Below are 22,625 nucleotides of genomic sequence, written 5' to 3'. Positions count from 1 at the left end.
CTTCCATTGTGAGCTGGCCAAGTTGCGTGTATGCTTTTGGTTTCCAGTAAACATTTCTCCAGCACTCGTTGCTTTAACTTCCCAATTTGAAGAAAAAGCCATGACTATTTAAAGTGGTATGGTACTGGTTTAAATGTACAGTGGTACCTTGGGTTACATACGCTTCAGGTTACATATGCTTCAGGTTACAGACTCCGCTAACCCAGAAATAGTGCTTCAGGTTAAGAACTTTGCTTCAGGATGAGAACAGAAATCGTGCTCCGGCAGCGTGGCAGCAGCAGGAGGCCCCATTAGCTAAAGTGGTGCTTCAGGTTAAGAACAGTTTCAGGTTAAGAACGGACCTCCAGAACGAATTAAGTACATAACCAGAGGTACCACTGTATAGTGTAGATCGTGCCTTAGGGTTACCTTTGTGGAACTCAAGAGGGAGGAGAATGAAGACAAAACTTAGGGCTGCCATACATCTAGATTTTCCCAGATATTACCGGAATTCACGTCTGCAGGGAATTTCTGAAAGGCGGCGCTTTGACCTGGATCTTAGGCAAGTCAGTTGAAAAATTGGGGGGGAGCTCAAGAACTTTTGGGGTTTCCTTAAAAAAAACTCAACAATTTTGGGGTACAGACACCACTGGGATTGGTCAAGGCTGCTACATCCTCCCAATACCATTTAGGGAACAATGGAGCCTGCAATATGCTTCCTTTATTGAACTCTAGTGTGAGAAACCTTAGGCCAGGCATCCCCAAACTCGGCCCTCCAGCTGATTTGGGATTACAGTTCCCATCATCCCTGACCACTGGGCCTGTTAGCTAGGGATGATGGGAGTTGTAGTCCCAAAACAGCTGGAGGGCCAAGTTTGGGGATGCCTGCCTTAGGCCCTCCAGATGCATTTGAACTAAAACTCCCATCAGCTCCAGCAAGCATGGTCAGTGGGCAGAGATGACTATCTGAAGGGCAAAATGGATCTCCACACCTGGGTTAACCAATTGTCAGATGATCTTATACACAAATAGGAAGAAAATAGCAGTCCTTTGGCACTGTTTCGTAAGGGCAGGACAGATATTTTTGCAACTTGCACAGTTAAATCCGAGATCTCTGCGCATGTCTCTGTTTGACACATTTTATTTCCCTTACCAATGTAATTCTCTTGCTCAGATCCTCCTTCGTCCCTAGACAGGTGAATACTGTGTAGGAGAATGCCAGGCTTGTGATTTATTCCCAAAGCTTTTAGCTTTAATAGCTGTGTGCTGTATGTTAAATTATTGTTTTTTGTGATGTACTGAACACGCATGCAGCTGTTGTGCACCGGAGATAAATGTGTGATTTAAGTGAGTGGGCAGCTCTTAGATAAAGGCTTATTGTTTTTTAAAAGGAGAAAATAAAATGAGACGTGTGATATGTACATGAATGTTTTGTTCTGTCTTTAGCAATCTTTTGTTTCTTTTCTGGAAATATATTGGGGTGGGGAGGGGGATGATAAAGCTTCAATCCTTAATATACTTCCTGCAGAGAAAATCCCATTAAGCATACTGGAATTTACTTTTGTGTAAAGATTGCTCTGTAAGATAATGGCAGGTTGTTAGTCTAGTTTCTTTCGCACTGTCTCCTTCAGAAAGCAAGACAAACGATTAGATTGTGGCTGGTTTATACGGAGGCAACATTTGGGGAGAAAACAATGAGGAAAGCTAATCTAGCTATATAGTTTAGGCAGTGAAGGAGGAAGAGGGGTGCGGGGGGAGTGCACCGCCCCCGGCAGCGCGATCCCGGTGGGGTGCCAACGTGGCTGCCCCCCATGCTAGGCACCACACCCCTACAGGCGGCGCGCCATGCCCCCAGGACGCGTGCCAGCCCCACCCCCGCCTGCTCTCCGCCCCTGGTGCCAAAGCATGAAGCTCTGCCACTGAGTTTAGGATGGTAATTTTCCTGTGTCTGAATGTAAGACAGCCAATTAGGATTGACTAGGACATGGGCTTTATCTGGGGCAACCAACCACAGAGTCTATCAACTAGCCTTTCATTCAGGACTTCCAAAGTGAAGCCCTTCTTGTCCCAGTGGATGAGTAGAACAACTTTACTTAGTGGAAACTACAGTACCACATTGCTGCAAAGTTAATGGGAGAGAGTTCTGCACTGATATGCAGTTGTTGTTTTGCTACTGCCACCATTTTTGTGATCCTAGCAGTGATGGAGAGTCATGCTACCAGTAGCTTGGATGGCTGGCAGACACGTTTTTTGTTTTGTTTTGTTTTGTTTTGTTTTGTTTTGTTTTGTTTATCCACCTTGGCTCCAGTGTGAGAGTGGCAACACATTGCCCTCTTAATGCTGCATTAGGATGCCATGGAGTGCTGTGCTTAAAAATAAAAATAAAAATGAACAGAGTAGCCAAGTTGGAGAAGGCATTTCAGCTCAGCAATACCCAAGAGTTATTCAGACAATCAACTGAAATTGTTGATCTGAAAACAACAACTATGCAACTGGTCACCAAAACCAGCCTCCTTCTTGGCAGATTGGAAGGAAGACAATAGATCACTTAATTTTTTTTTAAAAATAAATCTAATCCTGCAGAAATACCCAGTCCTTCAGTGTCTGTTCTTCAGTTTGAAGGTGGAGAAATAGTGAAGAAGAAGAAGAATTTATTATTTTATACCCTGCCCATTTGACTGGGTTTCCCCAGCCACCCTGGGCAGCTTTCAACAGAATAATAAAAACACAATAAAACCTCAAACATTAAAAACTCCCCTAAACAGGGCTGCCTTCAGATGTCTTCTAAAAGTCAGGTAGTTGTTTATTTCCTCGACATCTGATGGGAGGGGATTCCACAGGGCGGCGCCACTACTGAGAAGGCCCTCTGCCTGGTTCCCTAGGGTGTTTGAGTGGGCCATGGGGTTGAAGGAGTCAAGGGCTAGCAGGAGAAAGAGAAAGAGAGCGGGCTGAAGGGAGTAATCCTAGAGGAAGCAGTGAAGAATGAGGAAACTTTAAAATTCTGTTTAATCTCATGGCTATCTGCAAATTCTTTGTAGTTGTTTAAGCTGTAACTGATGTGAGGTGATTTTGTTTTATTGTTTGCCAATAGATACACTGACCCATTGTGCCACCTGACAATTAAGTCAGGCTAGCTTCCTGATGAGGTGATTGCCTATGTGATTAGCCATAAAAACCAAAACAAAGGGAAGGGCCTTTGTGTGAGATGGCAAATGGGTATGGGTGGGGGTGGGTATCTGTTCGCAGATACTGAGAAGGAAAAAATCCAGAGCTTAGAGTTGAGTTTGGGCTGTGATATGACCTAGAAGTAAAGCAGAAAGCTGGAAGGCCAAAGAGGCGAAGCCCAATGTTTGATTTCTGTTTGAATGCAAGGCATTCAGGAGAAACAAGACCCTTTTGGAGTGTTAATGCTGTGACTCCCTCATCGTAGGCTCAGATTGTATATTTGCAGTGGTTTTTTTCTGGGGGGATGCAGGGGTACGCATACCCCTAAAAATTTTGTGAATCTAAGCTTGGCCTCATTGAGGGGCAGTATTTCAATATGTGTAGGAAAATGAGCATACCCCTAAACATTTTTTTAAGGAAAAAAAGCATTGTATATATGTGTCAATAAACCATATATCCTAAAGACACCACACTCTCTGCTGTGCCTTATTTCCAAAAGGAAACACCAACCCTGTATAAGTGCCTGGAACCTCTGGAATCTTTCTTTGCTCAGAGACTGGGGTGACATATTTTTCTGTTGTTAAAATGGGATCCTTGCTATTAACTACAGATTATGCCAGCGTTTCCCAAACTAGGCATAGTTCATTTTCCTCCCGGAACTAAAATTGAGGTCATGATCCTCTTTTGCTTCCTGCTGGCCCAGAACAATAGCCAGGCATTCTACAGAAAGAAGTAGTTATAGTAGCCCTATTCTGGCAGTCAGAATGTAATCACATACCTTTAAAAAGATGTGTGAGAGGGAGAGGGTTCATGAGCATCCATTCCCAGCCTCCTTGTCCTTGGCTGTTGCAGCAGAAAAGCTTCCTATAGTCAGTGAAACCTTTGCATGTTCTGGAACTCCACCGGCAGTCACTTGTGTGGAGGGTGAAGGGATGGAAATGATAGGTCAAGGTAGTGTGGTTCTGCACACTCTCGTTGTGGCTTTTAGGTAGGCCACATTCTCATTGCCTGAATAGAGCACTGGCCTTCTGGTGCTCTGCTCTTTTGCTTGCCAAGGTGAGTCGGGGAACGGGCAGCACTTTGTGGGCAACGATGATGCTCCTGAGGTTGCCATGCTCATCAGCCATAGGATAGGCTTCTTCAGGAAATCTCGGTCCATGCTTGCTCCTTCTCATGGGACAATCTCGGTGCCCATCTTTTGGCAGAGAGCATCAGCTCTGCATGAAGATTTCCTGTTTCAATGGTTTAATTGAATATGGTGCCTTCATTTTTTTTTTAAAAAAAATGCATGCAGTTCACCTACTTGAGGCATATAAATTTCCCCGAGTGTACAGTTTTAAGACTCCCCAGCTCATCCAAGTGATGTCAGTTGCAAGCAGTCAGAAGCATAGCTCAAGATCCCCCCAGTTTGAGCACAAGTGATGCTTTTCTTAGACCTGGATAATATCACAGACGAAATGGACAATAGTAGTCTCTTGTTTTCCTTTTTTCAGCTATCTGTAGGGGGCAGCAGAAGCTAAACTAAACAAAGAGGCAAGTTGTCCAATGTGGGGGAATGGAATCACCGAACTGTGTATCTTCCCTGCATGTAGGTAGATTGTGATGGGCCTGGATTGCTGCAAAATTAACATTTCCTAATTAAAATTCTCCATATTAGCAAACTCAGGTTCCATGTATTCCTTTTTTTTATCTAATCTCTTCTTTTATATACAAAGCTACTGAAGCTGAACAAAACCAGTGAGATAAAAATTAACACACAAATTGTTTTTCCTCCCTTTGGGCAGGAAAAATCCTGTTTACAAGGAAAATGCAATTATGTATAAATATTTATGAAAATAAAAGGGGGGAAAAGTCAGACACCAGTGATTGTGGGGGGTGTTTTTGTTTAGGGTAGAAAAATAATCATGAAACAAGGCAACATACATGATATAATTATTGAGATTTCTACTGAGTCCTGATGGGGAGCCTATTTTCTACACTTAACATTTTCTACTATTTTAGTGCCAATAATTAATTCTAAATGGTAAGTCAGCACCTGACAGAAAAATATTCTGAGTTTTAATTAAGCAGAGATACATAGAAGTTATCTTCCATCTTGAAACTACTAAACGTTTTTACATCTGAACAAGACTTTAAAAACAAACAAACAGATCATATGGTTATGAATTCATGCAAAGGAATTGGGAATGCAAAGGAGGAAGATTCTGTGAAGAGAATGCAATCTGACCAGAGGTTTAAATGAAATTACTTTAAGAGACAACCTTCACCATGTAATGAGACAACTGGATCTATTCCTTTGGCCATGTGAGTGAGAAACCAAGGAATTAATTCACCTTTCATTATTACTGTTCAAAGCCTTTGATATAGTCATTGCAGCAAAAAGTTACAGCTGAATTTTAAGTTGTACCTGTAGCATATTTATTTTTAAATGATGTGCATTTTCACTAAAGACTTCACATTAATATACATTAACAGGAACTTTTTCTGATTGAAATCAATCAGAAATTGAAATCAGATGAATACAGTGGTACCTCGGGTAACATACGCTTCAGGTTACATACGCTTCAGGTTACAGACTCTGCTAACCCAGAAATAGTGCTTCATGTTAAGAACTTTGCTTCAGGTTGAGAACAGAAATCGTGCTCCGGCGGCGCGGCGGTGGCGGGAGGCCCCATTAGCTAAAGTGGTGCTTCAGGTTAAGAACAGTTTCAGGTTAAGAATGGATCTCAGGAATGAATTAAGTACTTAACCCGAGGTACCACTGTACTGTTGTTGTTGTTGCTGTTGTTTTCTAGATACCTTGGGGAAGAGAACATGTTTCTAAGGCTGAAATCCTATCCTATACACTAGGGATAGCTAACCCAGCATGGGGTCTAATCTGAACTCCCTGAAAAAGACAGTGTTTGTAGCCCACCATGACTCCACTAGCAGCAGTGGCAAACAGGGTTCAGCAATCAAATCTATCATTTGATGTCAGGGACCGTGCTGAGGAGGGCTGCACTGAGGAGGAATGGTGGGAGCCTTCCAACTGCTCCTGATCAGGATCCTGAATCTTCACAGGAGCAGGGAAGTAGTATAGATTTGGAACAGTGGTTTGCAGAGGGACATAGTTCAAAAGGCAGAAGCTGGGAAGTACTGGGTGGGGAACAGCTAGGAGGAGGAGAACTGGGAGAGAGAGAGTTAACAGACTCACTGTCGCTGGAAAGCATCTAGCCTCTTAGCCCAAGGTCACAGAGGGCAGATAAGATGGCAGCACAGAAAGAGCACAGTGCTTGCGAGATCAGGTTGCAAGACATGGAAGTGATGGGGGGGAACTAGGGAGGAAGTGGGTGGAACCCTTAATTGGGAGCACCTTCATTCCGAGGAATGGATTCTTTGTTCTCTCGCTGTGATCATTAAAATTTCTAACTGGTAAGAGATTCCCTTTCGCTTTGTTCTGCTTATCTACGGCCAAAGGGAGCTGGGGGGGGGGGGAGGAAGCCAAGACCCTGAATCCTGACATTTGATAATTTCCTATTGCGGCTGATCTCTGTATGTGCCTGTCCTCCGTGTTACTATGCATGAAAGTGTATGGAGTGGCGAATCCTACCAATGGCAAGCAACCCTTGGATTGATACCCAAAGATAAATGCAGCCCACGGGCCAAAAGGGTATAGCCACCCCTTGTTTTCTTACTAGGGCTGTGCAAGAACCCACCACATCAACCCTGTGATTCCAATCTGCGGCCCCTAAATTAGGTCACTTTGGTCTGTGCTGCGCAGGTGCTGCCCACCCTCCTCTGGATATTTCTCTAAAACCATTCAAGGGAGAGGGAAGGGTAAAGGGTTTTGTTTTTTTTTGGGGGGGGGGGTTTAAGACCTTAAAAACCAAGTAGACATTTTGCAGGTTCACAGCACTGAGGAGATTTGCATGCCGGCAGATCCAACTGCATGATGCTGGCTGGTCCCTTCTCATTTATGAGAGGCTTCCATGCGATGTAGTAGACAGTACCAAGGGGGGGGGGATCTGATCCTGCACAGTGCCTTTCTTTGCAGGCTGCCTGCTGCTCCTACAGAAGTGACTTTGCTTACATGAAGGATCTGATCCTCCCGCTGAGGTAAAGGTAAAGGTCCCCTGGACGTTTAAGTCCAGTCAAAGGCGACTATGGGCTTGCAGCGTTTGTCCACAGACAGCTTTCCGGGTCATGTGGCCAGCATGACTAAACCGCTTCTGGCGCAATGGAACATCGTGACAGAAATCAGCGCACGGAAACACCGTTTACCTTCCCACCACAGTGGTACCTATTTATCTACTTGCACTGGCGCCCTTTCAAATTGCTAGGTTGGCAGGAGCTGGGACAGGAGCTCACTCTGTCATGGGGATTTGAACCGCTGACCTTCTAATTGGCAAGCCCAGGAGGCCCAGTGGTTTAGACCACAGTGCCACCTACTGAACAGCTTTGCAACCAAAGCAGCTCCCACATGCTCCAGAATGCCTCTGCTGAAGAACTGTAGAGCAGAGGCATTGATCTTTCACATTGGGCAGAAAAAGGGTTCCACCTTTCCCATTTTGCCTTATAGCATAGGTAATCCCTGAATTTTCGTATATCAACTGTTTAAAAAGCACCAGACTAGTAAACCATCACACATCCAAAGCAACACTTCCGGCCCATATCCTGAGATCTTTGGAGAAGGCTTTTCCCCATATTCCACCATAGTGATAAGCTTGCGTTGTGTTGATGTGGGATAGAGACTTCCCTGCAGTGGCACCTTTTTGTACAGCAGGGATGACTAACCTGTGGCCCTATGGATTAGGTTACAACTAAGTGGAAGAGCAGCTACTTTGCATGCAGGATGCCCCAGATTTAACCCCCAGCAATTTCCGGTAGGGCTGGGTGAGACCTCTATGCAAAACCTTGAAGAGCTTTTGCAAGTCAGTGTGGACAAAACTGAGCTAAATGGGCCAATGGTTTAATCTGGTATAAGGCAGCTTCCTATGTTCCTAGCTCCCACCATCCCATACCATTGAGGTTTCTGAAAGCTGGATTCCAACAAAATTTGGAAGGCCAAGTCTGGTTTTGCTGCCTTACAGGTACAATTAGCCCTGGCGCTGGTGCCAAGTTAAGACTTATTTCTTTGCCCAGGCATTTTAACTTGGGTAAGCTGATTAGCGTTTGTGTTGTGTTGATCTGCTGTGTTGTTTTTTGCTGCTTTACTTGTTTGATGTTGTATTTTAGTATGCACCGTTGTTATCTTATGATACGATCAGTTGTTTTTATTTTACGTTCTGCAGCCTTCCCTGATACCTGTATTAATGAAGGACAGGTGCTAACTATTTTAAATAAATAAATAGGCTTTTGTGAATTTCCATCCCCTACCCATTTAAAAGGAAATACAGGCCACTGCCATTCAAACTGATGGGCAATTATTTTGGTTTCTCTCCCCTCCCTGCCCTCTCCTCTTCAGTCTCTGTTTCCTCACTATCACCTTTAGCCCATTCCATTAACTTGGCAAGTCAAAACATAAACAAATCTCATTCTGTTTAATTAACATGATAATCACTCTTCACGCTCGCTGCCAACATCCCAACTGATATCAGTCGACTGCTTAATATGCTTCAAAAAAGTCTTTTATATTGTAGAATCAATACAGAGGAAAGCCCATCCTCAGAAATGCCCAAAGCCTGAGTTTTAGATATAAAATTCCACTGGATAAGAGACTTTTTTAAAGACATACTTGAAGGGCATACAGTTAAGTATATTTATTACTTCTCTTTTAAATGGAGATGGGGACCTCTGGCCCACTCCACCTTTGAAATTAGTCCTTCGTACCTTGCCTGTTGCCCCCAATTAGACTGGTCCCCCAGCCTGCTTTATGTCTGGCTGTTAAAAGAAAAAAAGAACATTGCCCATACCAGTAATAACTAATAGCTTTAAATGCACGTGACTATCAACAGGAGCTGAAGAATTAAACTACAATTTTATGTATATTTTCAGGACTAGAAGCCATTTAAATAAAAATAAAAATCTCATTGCTTTATTTTGGGATGTCTGTCCCACCACCCCATCTCTTGCTAGGACACTCTGCGGCCTTGAGTATCATGAAGATATACATCAATGTTGCAATATCATAATTTTAATATACATATGTAACCAAAAATCAGCAAAAATGAAAAGCTAACTACCAAACAGAAACATTGCAGAAATGCACTAGGCTGAAGGTAGGGAACAGTTGGCCTTCCAGATTTTGTTGGACTGCTGCACCGAACATGCCTGACCACTGGCTGGGGTGGCTGAGACTGATGGGATATGGAATCCAATAGCATCCAAAAGGCTGCAGCTACCCACATATGCTCTAGAGAGAATGGTTAAAGCTCCTAAAAGCATGTCAGAAAACACCGCTGCCAGAAAATTGAAGGCAGGTAACGAATAATTGTTTTTCAGGTCCAGACCTTAAATTCCATGCAACGTACAATTCTCTCCTACAGCTATTATAATCAAGCAAGTTTGGACCAAGAAGGATATGTGTGGGAGGCATATACAGTGGTACCTCGGGTTACATACGCTTCAGGTTACAGACGCTTCAGGTTACAGACTCCGCTAACCCAGAAATATTACCTCGGGTTAAGAACTTTGCTTCAGGATGAGAACAGAAATTGTGCAGCGACGATGTGGCGGCAGCTGGAGGCCCCATTAGCTAAAGTGGTGCTTCAGTGGTCATGTGGCCAGCATGACTAAGCCGCTTCTGGCGAACCAGAGCAGCGCACGGAAACGCCGTTTACCTTCCTGCCGGAGCGGTACCCACTTTGACGCACTTTCGAACTGCTAAAAGAAACCAACAACACTGATACAAACATAAGAGGAATCATGGGTCTTGTGCGTAACCCTACTGCAGAAACTCAGTTTCCCTTTTAAAAAGTTGAAGAGAGTTTAAGTTAGTTTAGTTACTTTTCTTCAAAAGTAATTTTTTGCACTTAACTGGATCACAAAACAGTCCTTCAGAAATTCTGAAAACAAGCCACTTTCAATTAACTTAAACTTCCTAAGATTGGAATTACTTTTGGAGCTATAGGCACAGCCATAATCAAGAAAGCATCTCTCAAGACAGGATTTCTCTGTATCCTAGTTACACTTGGATGCATTTCTCTTTCCAACCAAAGAATTTATCCACAGCTGATATAGCCGGAAGGCTTGTTCTGTGGTGTGAACCTTCACCTGCCAAGGAAACAGTCATTTTATTACCATGAAGACATCAAGAAGGCTCTAGAGAGAATGGTGAAAGCTCCTAAAAGCATTTTTAGCCTCCCCACTTATTCCCCCAAAGCACTATATTTCAAAGTAACAAAATTAACAACCAGAGAATTGAACTGCACAATGACTGCAGACTATTGCAGTTTGTTTTTTCTTTGGGATTTCTGCCTTGTGCTCTCCATGTGTCTTCTGTACTTTAATGTACATTGTTGTTGTTGCTGCTATTATTATTATTTTTTAAAAAAAACAACAACAACACTGTAAATGTCAAAATTAAAGAACTAGATCTTGTAAAGTCCTGGTTGTTCTTGGCTTCCTCTCACTTCAGATAGTTACAGTGATACCTCATGTTACGTCTGCTTCATGTTACATTTTTTCAGGTTGCGTCCCGGGGTGACCCGGAAGTACTGGAAAGGGTTACTTCCGGGTTTCGCTGCACGTGCTGTAGTGTTAAATCGCACTTCGCACATGCGCACAAGCACCAAATCATGCCACGCACATGCGCAGATATGGCGCTTCCGGTTGCAGGCTTTTCACGTTGCGAAAGGGACTCCGGAACGGATCCTGTTCACAATCGGAGGTACCATTGTATTCCTGATGGATAGGTCACCACCCAGTCTTAAAAGTTAGATTTCCAGCACCCAGTCTTGAGATTGTGGCTATTGTTTTGATAGCTTTTGGTGAGAGAAATGCCGTTTTCAACAGTACCTTCTTCTCCAGCGATACAAATTGATTTGCACAGCACACTTCTCTGCTTGGTAAGCAGGACTCCCAACCAGGACTTCTACCAACAGGAGTGGTGGGAATGTGTAGGTAGGAATTGGTACTAACCTAGAGCATACACTGCAGACTTAAATGAGTTTCATGGTGATCTCTACTTATTCTTGGCACCTATCTGTCTTGAGAGACAATAGAAGAGCGCAATATCAGGGCTAAAGTGAAACTATTGGAGAGGTACAACACCTGCTATGGCTGTGCAGACCAATATGGGAGAGACGGGGGGGGAGCATGCCCCAAAACAATATTCAAAGCGGGGGCCAGGCCCTCACAAAATTCCATGGTGGAACCCACCAAATACAGTAGCACAAATTAGCATAGGACTAGGCCTTCACTTGCTATGAAGCGGAGCCACAGCACATAAAACTGTCATGGAATTAGATTTTGCACAGAAATAATGGGAGATCCCAAAAGTCAACTAGTCCAGGTTACTTTGCCACCAGAAGGCACAATAGCTGACTGAAAATATATCCAACCCTGTCAAATTGATTGTGTGATACTAGCTAAAACTGTCTGCCATCTTTGGACAAGAGATTCCTGTTTCCACATTTAGCAATAGGGGAACACATTATGTGTGAACCATAGTGAGTCTTGGAAAAGGTTCACGAGAGCTAAGTCAGTGGAGCAGCATTTTCAGTGTATGATTTGCCCTGGTGAAGTAAATACATAGAGCCATAGAGTCAAACCATAGAGTGGAAGGTACCCTAGAAGGGTTCTCTAGTCCAGCTCTCTGCACAATGCCAGATCTACAGCACCGCAGTCTCCTACTTGATAATGTGACTTTCTCAAATATTGCCTTTGCATGTGTTATTTCAAATATCTTGATTTGCTTGACAAATGCCCTGCATGAAGTTTACAGATTGCTTTGACTACTCAACATTTAACTTACATTGTTTGGGCTACAAATAGAAAATTCTCTGGAGACCATTAATACACATTTTGAACAACTCCAGTAGACCTAAATTAAATTTTAAAATATTGTGCAGAATGTACATATTACCATGGCACTGCTAGAAATTGTTTGGCGTGTTCATTCTCTTAAAGATCCCTGTAGACTTGATAATGTAATGTACTTAATATTAAAGAATTTACATGAGTAAATAATACCTGTAAGCAAAATGACGTTTTTGCTTAACAAAGGGAAAAGTAAAAGTTTCTGAGCCCACCAAATACCTGAATTATCTTCTGCGTAATGGGCATAGGTTATGGGTCAACCAACAGCAGCTGTATGGTCAAATTCTTTTCCCCATATTGAAATGAAATATTCTATGTGACTTCATTATTAAGTTCATCTCACACCGGGTAAGCCTGTTTTAATCAACACAGTTGAAGTGTGTACTTGAAGCCTATTGACTTATCTTTGCATCTAGAGAAAGCAGGTAATGTTGACAATAATTTAAATTAATTTACTGCAAAGTAGCAAGACGCCATATATTAGCTTGTTACTGGGAAACATGCATTCCAAATGCATTTTGAGTATAGGTCAAGGAGAGCAAAATAAGAATTACTGGCATCATATGCTCCTTCAATGAGAGTTAGGGCTTTCTTCAGGATTTTGTGAAAAGAACTGTACTCAGTATGCAGCACCCACCACCTCTGATCTGAAATGTAAAAAGCTGAAGAAGAAGTGTATAATATTATGGAGTTTTTTATTCTACTGTGTAAGATCAAAATTATTTAAATAGCCCTTAAGCTTAAAGTATTGGCTTAAGTTGATATTTAATGGGCAGAAGGAAGAGTAGTTTATTTACTTACATTTGTACAATCATGTCCTGGCTTTGTTTGCATCAACAAACCCAAGATGGCGTTCCTGTGGTTCCCCAGTGGCCACGCATTCAGGCACTGGCCAGACATAGCTTCAAGAAGCTGGTGCCTTCTGTGCTTTAAGACCATGCTCTGGGGAAAGGTTCTCATATGCTTCCAGTTATTTTTTCCAGATATTTTTTATAATATCCTTCTAATAGGGGGAAATAATGTTAAACAGACCAGTGTAGACCAGCCTAAGAGTCTCATGCTCTACCACATGAGCTATCCCAGGAACACTATGATATTAGCAGTTATTTTCAATTCCTTTCATAATGATCCCTAGCATGGTGCTTGCCTGTTTCATAGCTGTTGTGCACTTGAGGTCCACTATAACCCAAAGGTCTCTCTCCTGGTTAGTCTCAGCTTCCAACAGCCATCACTCTACATTTGTTTACATTGAATTTAATTTTACCAGCCATTTCATTCAGTTTGGAGAGGTCCTCTTGGAGTCCTTCACAATCCTTGTTTAAATGACCTTGATTTAGCATCATCACCAAACCTGGCCATCTCACTGCTCATTCCCAACTTTAGATTGTTTATGAACGAGTTAAAATGCACAGATCCCAATACCAGTCCTTGGAGGACTCCACTTTCTACATCCTTCCATCAGAAGAACTGTCAATTTCTTTCTTCTCTCTGCTTTCTGCTACTCAGTGTTTTTCTTCTAGAAAAAAAATGAGCTGGTACTCACCATGAAGTTGTTACAGTAAGTGCAGCACTTTTAACATGTTTCTATAAAAAGGGTGCCAGTACTGCGTACCCTTGAGTACACTCAGAAAAAAGCACTGCTGCTACTTAACCAGCTCCTGATACACAAAAGTACTACACCTCTTATTCCATGACTGCTAAGCTTACTCAGAAGTCTTTGGTGGGCTGCTTTGTTGTAAGCTTTTTGAAAATCTGAATACTGAATATTATGTGAATACTGAATATTATATTACTGAATACTGAAAAATATTATGTGAACTGGATGACCTCCACCTATATGCTCATTAACACTCTCAGATAACACTGAGAGTGAGACAGGTTCCCTTGCAGGAACCATGCTGATTCTGTTCCAGCAAGGCTTATTCTTCTCTAGCTTGGCTGTTTTACCTTTAATAATACTTTCCAACAGTTTTTCTGGGACAGATGTTATGCTAGCACACTTGTAATTTTCCGGATCTTCCCCCCACATACATGTTTAAAATTTAGGCGCACATTGGCTGCTTTCCAGTTGTCTGCCATGAAGGCTGATCTGAGGGACAAGTTACACATTTTTGTTAGCAGATCAGCAATTTCATCTGTGAGTTCTCTGAGAGCTTTGTTGGATGCCATCTGAACTTTGCCTCATTCTTTCACCTATTATGTTTCAACAAGAGCAAAGGACAGACTGAAAGGTGTCCTTTGTCATCAGCAAAAAGTGCAGTCTTGCAGAGTTGGCTATTCAGCTGTCCACAGCAAATGTCTTACTTCCTTTCAAGCACACAAGCCCTAAAATAAAATATTTATATCACCTCTAAACCCACAGAGAGATTTCTGAAGGAAATGCAGGCAATAAAATAGAATACATTTTGAGAGAGCGAGGTTAACACAGCAGAGCAGGAAGAATGACTGATGACAATTTTAGAGTATAACACCCATCTCACCGAGCTTCAAACAATTGGTATTTGCTGTTGCTTTCAGTCTGCAAACACTATGGAACTGATTACACCCCCTGCTCCATTTGCATTGAGTTTCCTTGCATGGAAATGAATGGGGTGGAATAACTTAACAAGTTACATAATTTTGTCATGGTAGACAGTCTAAGGAATCCCTAACTCTCAACCCTATAACCCTGTCTCCTGCTACTAAGTTCATTTGCAGGGGGGAATTCTGAATGACTGGTGGATACATTAACCAAGAAGAGAGAGAGGGCTCTTTCTGTGGCAGTTCCTAAGCTGTGGAACTCCCTCTCCACAGAAGTATGTCTAGTAACTTCATTGTACAGTTTCTGACATATGCTAATGACATACCTCTTGACCTTGGTTTTCAGCAGCTAAGACTGTTTTGTGGGATCTACCTCTTTTACTCAATTTATAATGTTCTGTTCCATTTGGAGTGGTTTTAATATTTTATAATTGTAATGATTTTATAATTGCATTTTCTACTGCAGTAAGATAAAAAGGTAAAGGACCCCTGGATGGTTAAGTCCAGTCAAAGGTGACTATGGGGTGTGGCGCTCATCTTGCTTTTCAGGCTGAGGGAGCCAGCTTTTGTTCACAGACAGCTTTCCAGGTCATGTGGCCAGCATGACTAAACCGCTTCTTCCGCAACGGGACACTGTGATGAGTGCCAGAGCACATGGAAACACCATTAACCTTACCCCCACAGCGGTACCTACTTATCTACTTGCAGTGGTGGCACTGTGGTCTAAACCACTGAGCCTCTTGGGCTTGCCGATTGGAAGGTCGGCGGTTCAAATCTGCACGACAGGGTGAGTTTCCATTGCTCTGCCACAGCTACTGCCAACATAGCAGTTCTACTGCAGTAACCCACCTTGAGACCTTATGGCAAAGGGCCAGTGAGAAATCAAATACATACATACATATAAGCTGTGGTTCATGACCAAAGTAAACCTGAATATCTATCTTGAGTGCAGTTTCTTTTTCTGTTTGGGGGGGGGTGAGAAGCAGAAAAGCTGACAAGGCCTTAGTTGAACTAAGAAAATGCACAAACACAAAGAAGATGCAATATTTGCTATTTCATGTGACTAGAAGCAGGTCTTTGTTGCGTTCGCAAAGTAAAGGAAGGACTGGACCCTGATTAAAAACAAGACACGAGGCTTTGACCAGCAAGGCTCTCGGAGAAAGTGCATCAACCACACCCCTCACCAGGCCATTTTATTAGCAAAAGAATCTTTTACACAGTGCTCGTAAGAACCAATCATATTTCCTCTGAGCATTTCATCAAACCCCACGTGGGGAAAAAGTTGCACTACAACACTAATTAGCATGCATACATTTTGGGGTAAATAACTTGAGAACTACAAAGGGGTGGTAAATAAGTTGAGAACTACAAAGGGGTGCATCTGGCAACCCCAGAGGTGAGAAATAAACATGATAAGAAGGATGGCCAGAAAGACCAGATCACTACCACCTTCATATGAGATCTGTTTTCTGGCTCCAAGATTAACATCTTAAGATTATATATAAGAAAACTACATCAAAGAAACTTGCCTACTATCTTTATGGCCCAGGATGCCTGCCTGGCAAAGCAACTGCTGTGTACGTGACATGTGAGGAAGAGAGGAATGGAACGGGGATGCAGGGGTGTAGATTGATCAAGAATCATATCAAAATAGTTCAAACCCAGTCAATGCAATGCTTTCATTGCTGACACAGATGGCTTACTCTATATTTGTTATAATTCCTCATAGCAATCCCACCTGATCACTACAGGTCTTCATAAGTTTTCCTGTATCCTGATATGGCTTGGGATCACATTATAGCAATAGTGAACTGTTCCGCATGTATTTTGTCTCATTCCTGAAATTTACGTATACTGTACTTTTGATTTTTGTTTTATTCTTTTTATACTGACATCTAATTTTATATATATATATATATATATATATATATATATATATATGAAGAAGAGGGGGAGTTTGGATTTGATATCCTGCTTTATCACTACCCTAAGGAATCTCAAAGCGGCTAACATTCTCCTTTCCCTTCCTCCCCCACAACAAACACTCTGTGAGGTGAGTGGGGCTGAGAGACTTCAAAGAAGTGTGACTAGCCCAAGGTCACCCAGCAGCTGCATGTGGGGGAGCTGAGACGTGAGCCTGGTTCACCAGATTACGAGTCTACCGCTCTTAACCACTACACGATACTGGCTCTCTATTGAGAAAAGTTGCTTGTCTGTTCACCATGAATTTGGACACCTCTAACCCTGATTTTATATGATGGTTCTTGAGATCAAGGAGCAGGTTTTCATTTATGTTTGGATACAAGTGGATGCCATTTTGAATCAAGATGTTGAACTGAACCTTCCAAATCTGCACTGATTTTAGCTAAACCTGCACCATTAGAAGGGGGTGGGGAGTGTTCCCAAGCAATGCCAGGTATGAGGCTGCTACTTGTTCATAAACTAAAATGTATTCATTGATCTTCTAATGTATTATTTACTTATGTTAGATATTTGTATAGCTCTTAATCATTAGCATTTCTAAGTGAGGTACGTAAATGCAAAACATGCATAAAATTAAACACGGAAACAATAAAAACTATTCTAAAACTGAACACATTAAAATAGCTGCTGAAACAAGAAAGTCAGTCATGCACCTGAAGTTCAGCAAATAACTTAGCTAGGTGGGAGTTCCACAATGAATGCATGGCTTTAATTAGAAGCCTTGTATCTGAGCTATGTAGGAGCAACAATGGAGACTTGGTGATCGGACCAAAACATAAGTGATCAGAAAGTCCTTCTTTCCAAATGTGGTTAATATCTTACCCACTGAAGCAAATGAAAAATCCCACTTTCATCTCCCATTGGTCAGCTTTCTGAAATTCATATACTCTACATATACTGGCCTCCAAGAAGAAGGGAAATTCAAACCCATTCTTGCCTGCTGTATGGCTACATAGAATATGATGTGGCTCTAGCACCATCTTCTCCACTAGTGTTGGGAGTCATAATGCTGCTTAAATTCATGCTTGGGGTATGACCTTGTTCAGCTTGTGATGCTCACCTGCATTACAAAATGAGGATGATTTGTATATGAGCTGTGTGCCTCCTTTGCTCCTAGTCGTTAGGTAGGAAAAAGGAGACAATCTCCCTCTCAGTGTGAGTACACAGACCATTCTCAGTTGTTGCATTTGTAGATTCTTTTTTCTTTTGAGCTAACAACAGCTCCGCTTACATTTTGGGAGTTTTTAAAAAGTTTTAATTTCATTCTAAAAAATATAATTAGGTAATTGTACATTCCATGGAGGTATTAGTTCTTATTGGCAGTGGTCCAGGTAGTTTCTGCAGAAAACAAGCAAAGAGGGAATCTCATTCAAAAGTCCGTTAACTGAATGCTTCCCTGGGGAGATCAAAGAATGAAATGAAGAGCAAATGCCCTAAGTAGAACTAAAGCAGAGAACAAAGTATTTAAGCAGTTTATGAGGACTGCTCTCATTGTCGTCACTTCTTCTGAAAAGCCTATCAGTAGAACTTAGTGCCGCCATTAAGCAATTTCCCACTACACTCTTTTTTTTTTTAATTCCTGTAAACATTTAACAAGTTCAAAACTGGACAAGGCAAAACTGAACCCTAGGATATGTCATTATGTACAAACTTCCAGATGAAGCCCTTGATACAGTGAGATTCTGTGGCTTATTCAAGACTTATGCATTATGATGGAACTGAGATGGTGGTCACCTGTCCCATCCCACAGCATGCCCACCTGATCCGCTCATTTGACATCTTGTTTGCACTGAAACCTATGCAGATAGAGCCCAGAGGATGTAAACCTGGTCCTTTGATCTGTACACCACAATATCAGAATGTCCTAGTTGGGGCTACATGTAGAGATGGACATATGTTTTCACTCTAGGTCACTTTCACATATTTGTTCACTCATAAATCTGTCCCATTCAATTTCTGCATTAATATCTGATTTTTTTTTAAAGTAAATAAAAATGGACTGCAGCATGAAAACTCCACTCCAGATTTAAGAATACATTTCCAATTGAAATACACTTTTCTTGACCTTTGCTCTCTTCCAAGTGCACATTGCCAGCATGTTCTCACTCTTGTCTCAGTGATATCTATGCTGGCTTGGTCATGTCCACAGAACAGATGATGGTAGGATCCCCAATGACATGCTCTATGGAGAACTGGCTTCAGGCAACAGGCCTGCTGGCAGACCAACTGTGTGTTACAAAGATGTCTGCAAATGTGACATGAAGGCTGGCATCATCAACCTCACCATGTGGGAATTCCTTGCAGATGACCATAGTGTCTGGAGCTGTTTATCCCCAGCAGTGACCAGAGGAGGAATGACTGCTGGGAGGAGCACAGAGAGAAGAAACACCATGATGCATCTGCAGCAGCACAACCAGACACCTTCATCTGCCCCAGCTGCAACAAAAGATGTCTCTCCTATATTGTCTCTACAGTCACAGCATGTTCTGTAACTCTCCAACGGTTTGACTTCACCCCACCCCAATGGTGCATTCCTCCATTGTCTCCCAAGACAGATGGATGCCAACCAACCAAGACTTAAATATTAAAATGTATGTTTATATATTTTTGAGCTGAGCCCAGTGCCGGGTCACTTGGGAAGTGTGGAAAAACTACTGAATAATTAGGTTATAATCTGCATATTAGTCAGGGAGCTATGGATCAGGTCAGTCTGTACTGGAAATTGCAAACATCAAATTCCTCAGCAAACCCTTACTATTTCTACTGAGCTCCATGTATGTAGATCATACCACATCCTGGTCTATATCTGTAATGGATTTGAAATTGTTTTTATATATGGAATTGCCTTCATTGTTAATGCTTATACCATGAAATTGCTTTGAGATACTTTATGGGAATCAACTCATAAATGAAATCAAACAAAAAAATAAAATGACAAGAGCAAATTAAATTAGTATTCCTCCATTCTTATGAATTTCCCCCCTGTTTTCTTCATGGCCTGTGCCACGCTGCTGCAACCAAAAATCAACATTCTGCCCCTGATATTTTTTGACAGGCTGTCAGACGAATTCTATTTGAAGGCGTCTTCCATTTGAAGAGCGGAGCCATCCAAGTCTGGTTTCAAGATAAAGCAGGGGCTTTGAAGTTGCCCATCAAAAGTTAACTCTGGGACAGCAGAATGGAGGACACTGGTCACTGCCTTTTTGATTACCGTGAGATTATTGCATTGTAGGAATTGTTTCTGAATGGGTATCTCAATCAGCATATGCAAATCTGCATCCTCTCTATGCTTCTGTTTTGGTGGTGGTGATGCATAACTAAGTGGCCACCATAAATGGAAAGCTCCCCTTTACCACTCAGTATAGCACTCTGGTCATGGTGGACAGAACGACAGCTGTAATAATAATGTCATTTGTTTGTTTGTTTGTTTGTTTGTTTATTACCATATATACTGCCAAGAATTGATCGCCGAAGAATTGATGCTTTTGAATTATGGTGCTGGAGGAGACTCTTGAGAGTCCCATGGACTGCAAGAAGATGAAACCTATCCATTCTTAAGTAAATCAGCCCTGAGTGCTCACTGGAAGGACAGATCATGAAGCTGAGGCTCCAATACTTTGGCCACCTCATGAGACGAGAAGACTCCCTGGAAAAGACCCTGATGTTGGGAAAGATGGAGGGCACAAGGAGAAGGGGACGACAGAGGACGAGATGGTTGGACAGTGTTCTCGAAGCTACCAGCATGAGTTTGACCAAACTGCGGGAGGCAGTGGAAGACAGGAGTGCCTGGCGTGCTCCAGTCCATGGGGTCACGAAGAGTCAGACACGACTAAACGACTAAACAACAACTGCCAAATAAGCCTTGTCTTTTGGGTGGGCTACAAGTCGCCCATGTGAAACCCTTTCTACAAAGCTGAAAAGATGCAAAGATCTGGACAAGAAAGGATGAATATCTCTTTTGATCAGCTGCATTTCAGCATTTTAAAAACAGCTGCATAGATACAGCCCAACTGATGGACTGGGTAGAGAAAAAGGAAGTGCAGCATCAGGGAAACTCATCTGGAATCATGCTTCCACACCTGTGTAGCTGGATAAGAGCATTGGTCTGGAGCAGCTAAGCTCTTAGGATGGCTTTTTCGGTCTTCAGGATTTGAATTAAGAAGCTTGTGAGCAAATGGGGTGGAAGTGAGCCCTTTCTTCTATGGCAGAGCATTGATGTCTTTTGAATGATGCAGATCAGTTTCACATTATCTGAGCCTTTGAATGCCAGGAGACAGACAACAGTTGTTCTTTATGTCAGTGAACATTTACATGTGCTTCATTCCTCATTTAGCAGGAGCTTTTTAATGGGGGGGGGGGGTGCACCAGCACCAAGACAGCTTCAAATAACAGACTACAGCTGTGTGATCCCATCACTGATCTTTCGAGTTTGAAACCTGCAGGATCAAGCAGTTGATGTGGAGCAAAAGCACTACAGTCTAGGTGCAGATTTGCATGAGTCAGGGTATTAGAAGAGAACTGCAACAAAGATATGTTCTAGTGTGTACATCAGGCATTCCCACTCAGCCCTCCAGATACTTTGGGACTACAACGCCCATCATTCCTAGCTAACAGGACCAGTGGTCATGGATGATGGGAACTGTAGTCCCAAAACATCTGGAGGGCCGAGTTTGGGGATGCCTGGATGGTTCAATGTTTTCAGATGTTTTAAATGTTTTTAGATGTCTAAAAAATTTAGATGTCTTAAAATGCTTTAAAATATATATTTATCTTAACTTAAGCTGTTTAAATATTTTGATATCTGCTGCCCTGGGCTCCTTTGAAAGGATAGGATACAAATTTAGTAGCTAAATGAACAAGCACATGCCCTTAGAAGGTTATTGGGCTGCAATCAAGGACACTTCAAATACACTAAAGCCCCGAGAAAACCAATCCGATCTACCTATTATTTAGGTATGATTGCATCTCTATGCCCCTATCCAGAATCCTATGCACACACACAGAGCTTCTGAATGTATATGCTTTCATATTGCATTCAAGGGATAAAGCAGCAACATACACATACGTACCAAAAGAGAATTCCTTGTGGTAGGGGTAGTTCCATAGAGATATTGCAGCAATCATTCACTGTAGATCACAACCTTTAACAAATGTTAGCAACAGATACGACCCTCTGGAGATGATTGGCTAGGACTGGAGGTTACAGGTAGTTTCACGCTGTTTTTCACTTTTCCAATTTTAAGTTCAGCTTCCCACATTTCCACAACAGTTTATTTTTGAAGAAGTCCTCATGAAAATTCATTATCAATATAGGGCACCTTTCTCCTGATGTATACTTTTCTGCATGCAATATACACATCTTTGCAAAGCTATTTTGCCTAGTATGATGCACCTTTGCATGTCGTTTTTAGTAATTAATACTTTTACACAATGCTTTTTTTCTTTAAAAAAAGTGTTTAGGGGTACTCTCATTTTGACTCAAGAAAACCACCATTTTATAGTTCAAATTGGGAAAAATAAATACAGTGGTACCTCTGGTTACGAACTTAATTAGTTCCGGAGGTCCGTTCTTAACCTGAGGTACCACTTTAGCTAATGGGACCTCCTGCTGCCGCCACGCCACCACCGCATGATTTCTGTTCTCATCCTCAGGTAAAGTTATTAACCCGAGACACTACTTCCGGGTTAGCGGAGTCTGTAACCCGAAGTGTTTGTAACCCAAGGTGTTTGTAACCCAAGGTACCACTGTACATTAAATGGGCAAAAGTACAAAGAACATACATTACCTCATATTATACAGCTGACGGCTCACAGTAACTTTCACATTAGCATGAAGCTGTGTGCACTAACATCTTCCTGATTCCTCTGCTTGCTGTTGGTGTCCATCACCAGATGTCGTCCTTTCAAAAAGTATGAGACTCAGGAAACACCGGGAAAGGAAATGAATCCACCATCGGACGTGGTAGCAACGAAACTGACCAACCACCATGCTAGATTTCAACTATTTCACACATTAAATG

General features: G+C 42.1%; 1 protein-coding gene across 1 annotated transcript in view; it reads left to right on the top strand.

Annotated features, from left to right (window-relative positions):
• Nucleotides 1–4,672, top strand: part of LOC310760250 (uncharacterized protein) — a 40,360-nt gene extending 35,688 nt beyond the window's left edge. Inside the window, exon 3 of the transcript XR_014546847.1 lies at nucleotides 4,638–4,672. The gene's annotated coding sequence lies outside the window, so the exon portion shown is untranslated. The remainder of the gene's footprint in view (nucleotides 1–4,637) is intronic.
• The last annotated feature ends 17,953 nt before the right edge of the window (nucleotides 4,673–22,625 follow it).

This window comes from Podarcis filfolensis, assembly GCF_964270895.1.
Source record: "Podarcis filfolensis genome assembly, chromosome: 3".
In the NCBI taxonomy this organism is placed as follows: Eukaryota; Metazoa; Chordata; class Lepidosauria; order Squamata; family Lacertidae; genus Podarcis; species Podarcis filfolensis.
This window is presented reverse-complemented; position numbering and strand designations above follow the sequence as displayed.